Source organism: Chinchilla lanigera, unplaced genomic scaffold (genome assembly GCF_000276665.1).
Source record: "Chinchilla lanigera isolate Chin_1 unplaced genomic scaffold, ChiLan1.0 scaffold00060, whole genome shotgun sequence".
Lineage (NCBI taxonomy): Eukaryota > Metazoa > Chordata > Mammalia > Rodentia > Chinchillidae > Chinchilla > Chinchilla lanigera.
The window spans coordinates 4,616,233-4,623,556 of NW_004955461.1; positions in this window are offsets into that span (position 1 = coordinate 4,616,233).

Sequence of the window (7,324 nt, forward strand, 5' to 3'; positions counted from 1 at the left end):
TTGGAGCAGCTGTATGTATCTTTACTCCTCTGCTGAAAATTTGTGGTCCATTTTACTCCAGGATAAATTGGCCTGTTCACAGCTAGAAGACCTTATTCCTTGTGGAATGCTTCTCTTCCCTATCTTTTCCAGGCATCCCTGGTGAAGTTTTCTTCCTGTGAAGGCCTTCTCTGTCTCCCACACTTTCCACTCCAAGTAGACTTAGTCATTCAAGCTAAAATTCCCAGGCCAAGGATTTCAGGTCCCTGTTCTGGTGCCAGTTATCATAGACTGATCAGGTCCACAACCTCCTAAAGGAGTGGATAGCAAAAGCTTAAATAAAAGTAGACAAGTAGGGGGCTGGGGATTTAGCTCAGCGGCACAGCACCTTCCTGGCAAGCGCAACGTTTTGAGTTCGATTCCCGGTACCGGAAAAAAACCAAAAAATAAAAATAAAAAAATAAAAAAAATAGAAGAGACAAGTGGTATGAGTTGCTCCAGGAGGATCAAAACTCTTTAGTAAATTCAAGATTCTCTGGAAACTGGGAGAAATAACTTCTTTGGGTAGCTCATATTTATTTGGTTTTCAAACAAGGGAGAGAGACAATGATAAAAGCCTGGGAATCTGAGCAAGACCTTGGGAGTCAGTTCAAGGACTTCTCCAAGTAATGGGTTATGTTAATTCAGAACTATGTTATCTCCAGGAAGACCTTCAGCTCAGGAGTTGATACATCTGCTGCTATAGTCATTATCTAGTTGATTTGAGCTGGAGCCAGGTGTCCTTAGCTGTGGCTTTGTCTTGTCGTTCAAAGTGTCATGGCATCACAGGCCACTACAGGCCTCAGCCAGGACCAGTGAGTCACAGAGGTTCACTTACTTTGAGTCCTGAGTCTGCTGCCCTTCTCCAAACAAGAGGCCTAGGCCTTGGATGGACTTATAAGTAAACATGGAAAGCCAATCAATTAATTTAAATCTTGTTTGGAGCCAGTTCATAGTGGTCCCCATCAGTTCCTCACAGCAGAACTTTTTCTGTGAGCCTTAGGTATGATGATTCCATCTGTAATCTCTTATCATAGGTATGTGCATAAACGTGTTGTAGTTTTTGTGAGGAGTGCCTCTTACCTTGTCTGCTTTCATTTCTGTGTGTATAAAACAGAGACACCCAAATTGTCCTTTGGGTGTCTTCCAGAAAAGTTAGAGTAGACACACACACTAAATTTCAAATAAGCTATTCTCTGTGCTGTCTTATTTTGGTGGTGGTCATGGGACCTGGGAACTGGATTGCCCCTGCACAGGGGAAGCATAGGTCAAGGATAGTTAAAGATGTCACAAAAACATTCTAATGTGTTGAAGAATACTTTTTCTTGGTTGGACATTTGTTTGCTTGTTGTAGATTTTTGGCTATTTTCCAGAGCTTCCATAAAGTTGTTTCAGACAGGTCTGGGTTATTTTCTGAATGCTTTTGTGGAGAAACAATAACTTGGAACATATTAGTCTGCCATTTTGTGACATTTCTTCTGGCCAATTTTGATAGAAAATGTGCAAGTGTATCAGCCATATCTGCAAAAGATCATGATGATTAGAGTCCTAGGGTGCTTCAAGCTGAGGGTCTCAGTCAAGCCACCAGGCAAACTGTTAAAGCTGTCAGAGGCAGCAGCTAAGGATGGGGGAAATCCAAACCAAGGAAAAGAGGAGGGAAATGGTGAGTGTTACTTAAGGTCTGTAGACCAGGTCCACTACTGAAGGCTGTATTTCACTCCAGAAGTTCCCCAGGGAAAAGGGGAATCTAGGATTATTGATGACCTTTTTACAGCACTAGTTATTGGGGGCCCCAATCTCCTCCATGAAGTTACAGAGCACGTCAGGAAAGGAAGAAAGAGCAAGAGATAAAATAGGGAGGTTTAGCAGTGATATGGGATGAGCAGTGGCTCTCAGGAAACAGAAAGTCCCAAAGCACCCAGAACCTTGGTATTTATTGATACATCTATGTCAAGGACAATGGCTGTGTCAAGGACAATAGGTGAAGGTAGTGTTTCTGGGAACAGTAATGGTGACTCTGATGGGCTAGTAAGAACAAGCATTCTTGCAAGGACAAGGTTGAGACAGAGAGACAATAAGGAAACTGTAGTTCCCCAGGTACCTTATCATCTTCAGCAGGTCTTACCTTCCCTGTGAGTGTCACAGCAGTCATTAGCCCTAGGGCTTCCAGCTGTGACCAGAAAAGAGCAGGGAGTTTCTGTGTTCCAGTCAGTCTCAAAGGGCAGGACAAGGACAGACTTGGATGTCCTCTAGACTCAATTTATAATTTGTGGTCCCCAACATAGGATCCTGAAGTATTTGTTCCCAAAACTTGTTTGAAGATATACAAGCAGTGATCTTGACTAAATACTGTGTTAATCAGCTCTCCATTGCTGGCAAAAAAAATTCCTGAGAAAAATTAACTCAAAGGAGAAGAGAAAATGTTTATTTTGTCTTACAGTTTTGTGGTTTCAGTCTGTGGCCGGTTGATTCCATTGCTTTGAGCTGAGGTCGGGCAGAACATCATGGCAGAAAGGTGGGAAAGAGGAAACTACCCACCATAGTTCAGCCAGTGAGAAAGAGAGAGGGACCACAAGAGAGAAAATCAGAGAGGGATGCGACCAGTACAAAAATACTCTTCAAAGCCAGGCCTTCAGTAACTTGCTTCATGCAGTTAAGCCTCGCCTCGTAATAAATCCATTCAGCTAAGGAACTCATCAATGAATTAAACCACTTGGTGGAGTTATATCCTTCATGATCCAATTACTTGCCCAAACCCCATCAACTGACAACTTCCCTCGAACACAGTTGGCCTTGTGGTAGGCATTTTGGACCCAGAATGCATTGTTAGGCTTCACTAGAGAAACAGAATCAATAGAAAAGAAATGCATAATTTTGCAATGGGGTTTATTAGACTTATAGGCTCAGAAGTGGGAGAGCCCACAATGGCCATCTATGTGCTGGAGAGCCAGAGGCTTCAGCAGTTGCTTAGCCAAAAGTGGAAGTCAAAGAATAACACGGATCAAACATGCAACACCAGCCCAAAGTCAGAGGTTGAGAAGCTCCCTGGAGAGTCACCAGTGAGAATCTAACAGCTGAAGAAACTGGATACCTAGAGGCTGATGTCCAAAGCTGATGACAACAAAAGGTGCACCCACTCAAGAAGACTGGAACTTTTCAAAAGAGGTAAAGTTCCCTTTTCTTTCATTTCTTTTTTGTTCTGGCCAGGCTACAAGCCTGTTGGTTGATGTCACCCACATGTAGGGTGAGTCTTTCCCCTGCAGTCTGCTGGACTACATGTCATTTATCCACAGACACACCAAGATCTGTACTAATTTGTTGGGCCTGTCTCACTCCATTCAAGTTAAGATAGCACAATGAATGGTCACACCAACCATCAGAGATAGTGTGTTGTGCCTTCCACATTCTCCCCGCTGTATTAAAATGTATGCCTTTTCCTGCTCTTACTTGAGTCACTTAGGGGGAATTGCCATGAACCAAAGCAAGTCATCTTTCATAAATTCACACTTTACCTTTACCCCTCGTCAGTGAATGTTTAATGTTTAATGCATGTGTAGGTAAAAACACCCACCCCTGACCCTTAGGGTGTGGAAGCTCTGACGGGCCATTCAAGCTGCACAAACCCCCAGGAATCACCTGAGGTCTTTGTTCTAACTGCATCTTGGTTCAACTGCATCTACCCACTCCTAATTCCTTCATTTCCTTGTAGTCACTGCTTCCCAGGGAATATCCAGTGAGCTTCTGCACACAAATCTCCTGTTCCATTTGCTTCCTGGGATACCTGACCAAAGCTGTCTTAGAAACCATGAGTTTGTACTTGTATCTCTGTTCCGAGTCCTACCTGAATTCCTTCCTCCTATCATAGTCCACAAATCCTGCTTCTCTTCTTCCCAGCAATACCAACATGTTTACTTATTTTCTCAGTTTTATAGGAGATACAAAATAGTTTCTGAATTGCTAGATTCTAGCAGCAAACCAAATTGTAAAGAAGAGCTTAATATTAGTTTATAGTTTGTTTTGCTTTCTTTAGACTGTAAGAATATAGTACTGTATTCAAAATTATTTAGACTAGTAGGTTTTTTTCTCCTTCCATTGGCTTATTTTATGCATTTGAAACTAAGGGGGCTTCATTTGTTTATTTCTACATACAGCTTCAGAGTTTATTTTGTATCTATCCTTGGTGAATGAATTTAGTTTTTCAAACATTTAGTCATTACCATAATTCTCAAAGTCAAAATAATATAAAATAATATAAAAAGATGTTACTAAAGGAATCTTTTATATCTTTCACCTAATTTCCCAAACTTTTGTAGGTTATTAGTTTCATTTGTTTCTGGTTTTCTTTCAAGTGTTTCACGTACCAAGAATAAGCCAACGTGTGTATATTTTTTCATTTTCCTTTCTTGATGGGAATATATATGTATACTCTTTTGTACTTTTCTATTTTCTAGAAATATTTTCGTATTCAGATCTTGAAAATTACTTCCTATAGAGATTTCAGGTATTCTTTAATGGCTTTTATGTACCTTAGTTTATTCAACCAATTTACTTTGGAATATTTATGTGACTTTCCATAATTTCTATGTACAAATAGTGCTTTAGTAATCTTGTGCATATGTATTTTATTTTTGTGTGTTTTTTTCTGGTTTTTTTTGGGTACCGGGAATCAAACTCATGACCTTGCGCTTGCCAAGCAGGTGCTGTGCCACTGAGCTAAATCCCCAGCCCCTGCATACGTATTTTGTATTCTTGGATATTTATCTTCAGAATCATTTCAGAAGTGAGGTTTCTGTGTCCCTGGTTTCACACATTTGTATTTGTTAGAAATTACCAGATTACCCTACACAGACCATTGATTATGCATCTGAACAAGCAAGGAATGAAAGTCCCAGTTTCACTCCTGCCTCAGCCAGTGTTCAAATTTTGCCTAAGAAATAGTGTCGCTGTGTACTTCCAATATGCATTTCTATTACTACAACTGAAGATGACTATCTTTCCAAATAGTGTCACTTTTGGGGAATAGCCACTTTTTTATATATAAGTTGTCTATTAAAGTATTCCATACATTTAAAACATGTTTTGATCCCTCCCCTTAACTTTTAAAAAATGTCATTATGTTAGAAAGAATAGGCCTTTATTGCCATATTTCTGTCAATATTTTATTTCTATTTGCCATTTGCCTTGTTGTTACTGGGGACCTGGCCAGAGGCCTGAATCTGGGTCTTCTGAATATCTAGCTTCATTTTTTTGACCTGAGTGTTAGGTGACAAACCCATAAAAATGGACAAATGAACTTACTCACAACGTGGCCAAACTGGGCCAATTTGAATGAACAGAAACATTACACTGATTGCAGGTAGAATAGAGGCCAGGAACAGCAAGTAGAATCAATTGCAGGTAGAATAAAGGCCAGGCATATGTAGAATATTCTAGGCTCAGACTCACCAGCAGGCCCAGAAAAGTGATGAGATTTAGGCTGTGTCAAACCTTCCCTGGTGTAGCACAAGTTCTCATTCTGAGCATGAGGAAGCTGAAGGAATACCTCACCTTTATTTTAATTTTTAAATTTTTTATATTTTTATGAGCGTATGTTTGTAGTACCTGATGATTCCACTCTTCGTGGGATTTTGGTAATGAACCTAACACACCTTAATTCTTTTCATTTCCCCTTCTCCCCTCTCACTTCCCTTTCTCTACCTCTTGTTTCCCTTCTCACTTGCAAAAGATAAATCTTTCTGTCTCCTAAGCTCAGTCTTTTATTTTTCCCTTTAAATTCTTTGGTGCTGTCATATAAGAGAAACTATGCAATATTTAGCGCCATGTGTATGATTTATTTCCCTTAATATTATTGCCTCATGGAGCACCTGTTCCCTACAAATGACTCAAACTAGTATGGCTTAGTGGTATTCTAGCAGATTCTGCACAAATCCGACATTTTCTTTGTCTGTTCATCAGCTGTTTCCAAGAGGTAGCTAGTAAGAGTTGTGCTGCTATAAACATGGTTGTGCATGTATCACTGAAATAGAACGTCTAAATCTTTTGGGAAGATAATGCAAAGGGGAATATATGGACCAAGGCCTCAGGATAAAGATGGAATGACCAGTTCTGCATGCCTCCCTCAGGGATAAATAATATAATTGGTATCACTTGGTTCAATAAAATCTAGATAGACATCAGTCATCCAGGCGGGTGACGAGGACCTCCTGATTCACCTCTTCCAAAAAAAAGAGTTCTTGTTCTTTCCGTGTACATTTGCTACACAACCTACTTCCCATTGGAATAACATTACCTAAGCAGCTATGCTTGTAATCTTATTGGTTGATCACAATTTTGTCCCACATTGTACCTATCTCATGATTTTGCACCCACCTCATGATTTTGCTCTATAAAGCTTCCCTTGAGAAGTGGGCTCATTGGCAGCCCACTTGGGTTCTTCTTGTCTCTCTCAGAAGTTGTTTCTCCCTCAGTAGGTCTTCCTACTTTTAACCTCTTGTTCCTTAGAATTCACTCTTCAATTTTGGGAAACATGAACTTGGCATACTGAACATTGAGCAGGTTGGAAATTATATTTTCCTTATATCATTTGGATGTCCTATATCACAACCACAATGGGCTGCTACAGCATCTCAACAGGGCTGGCTACTCCCATCTGAGAACTTGACACTTGCTGCTATTTAATTTCCATGTGTTTTTGAAGCACTGAATTCTACAAGAAATTTAGAGAAGACCTAATACCACTACTTCTCAAACTTTTTAATGAAATTGAAAGGGAAACAATACTCTGAAATTCATTCCTAGAAGCAAGCAATTTCCTGATACCAAAATCAAAGACCCAACTAAGAAAGAAAACTACAAGCCAGTCTTCCTAATGAACATAGATGAAAAAAGTCCTCAATAAGATACTTACATACAAGGAGCATGCTGGCTTATGCCTGTAATCCCAGCAGTTGGAAGGCAGAAGCAGGAGTATCACTGCAAGTTCGAGACAAGCCTGGCTACAAAGTGAGATCAAGGCCAGCCTGAACTGCATAGTGAGACCCTGTCTCAAAAAGACAAAAAAAAAAAAAAAAAAAAAGAAACCCATGTCAAGATACTTACCAACAGAATTCAGCAAATCATTAAGAAGATTATACACCATGACCATGTAGGATTCATCCCAGGGATTCCAGGATGGTTCAACATATTTAAATCAATACATGTAATACACCCTATCAACAGAGCCAAAGATACAACTCACATGATCATCTCAATACATGCAGAAAAAGCTTTTGACAAAGTCCAGCACCCATGATAACAACCTTACAGA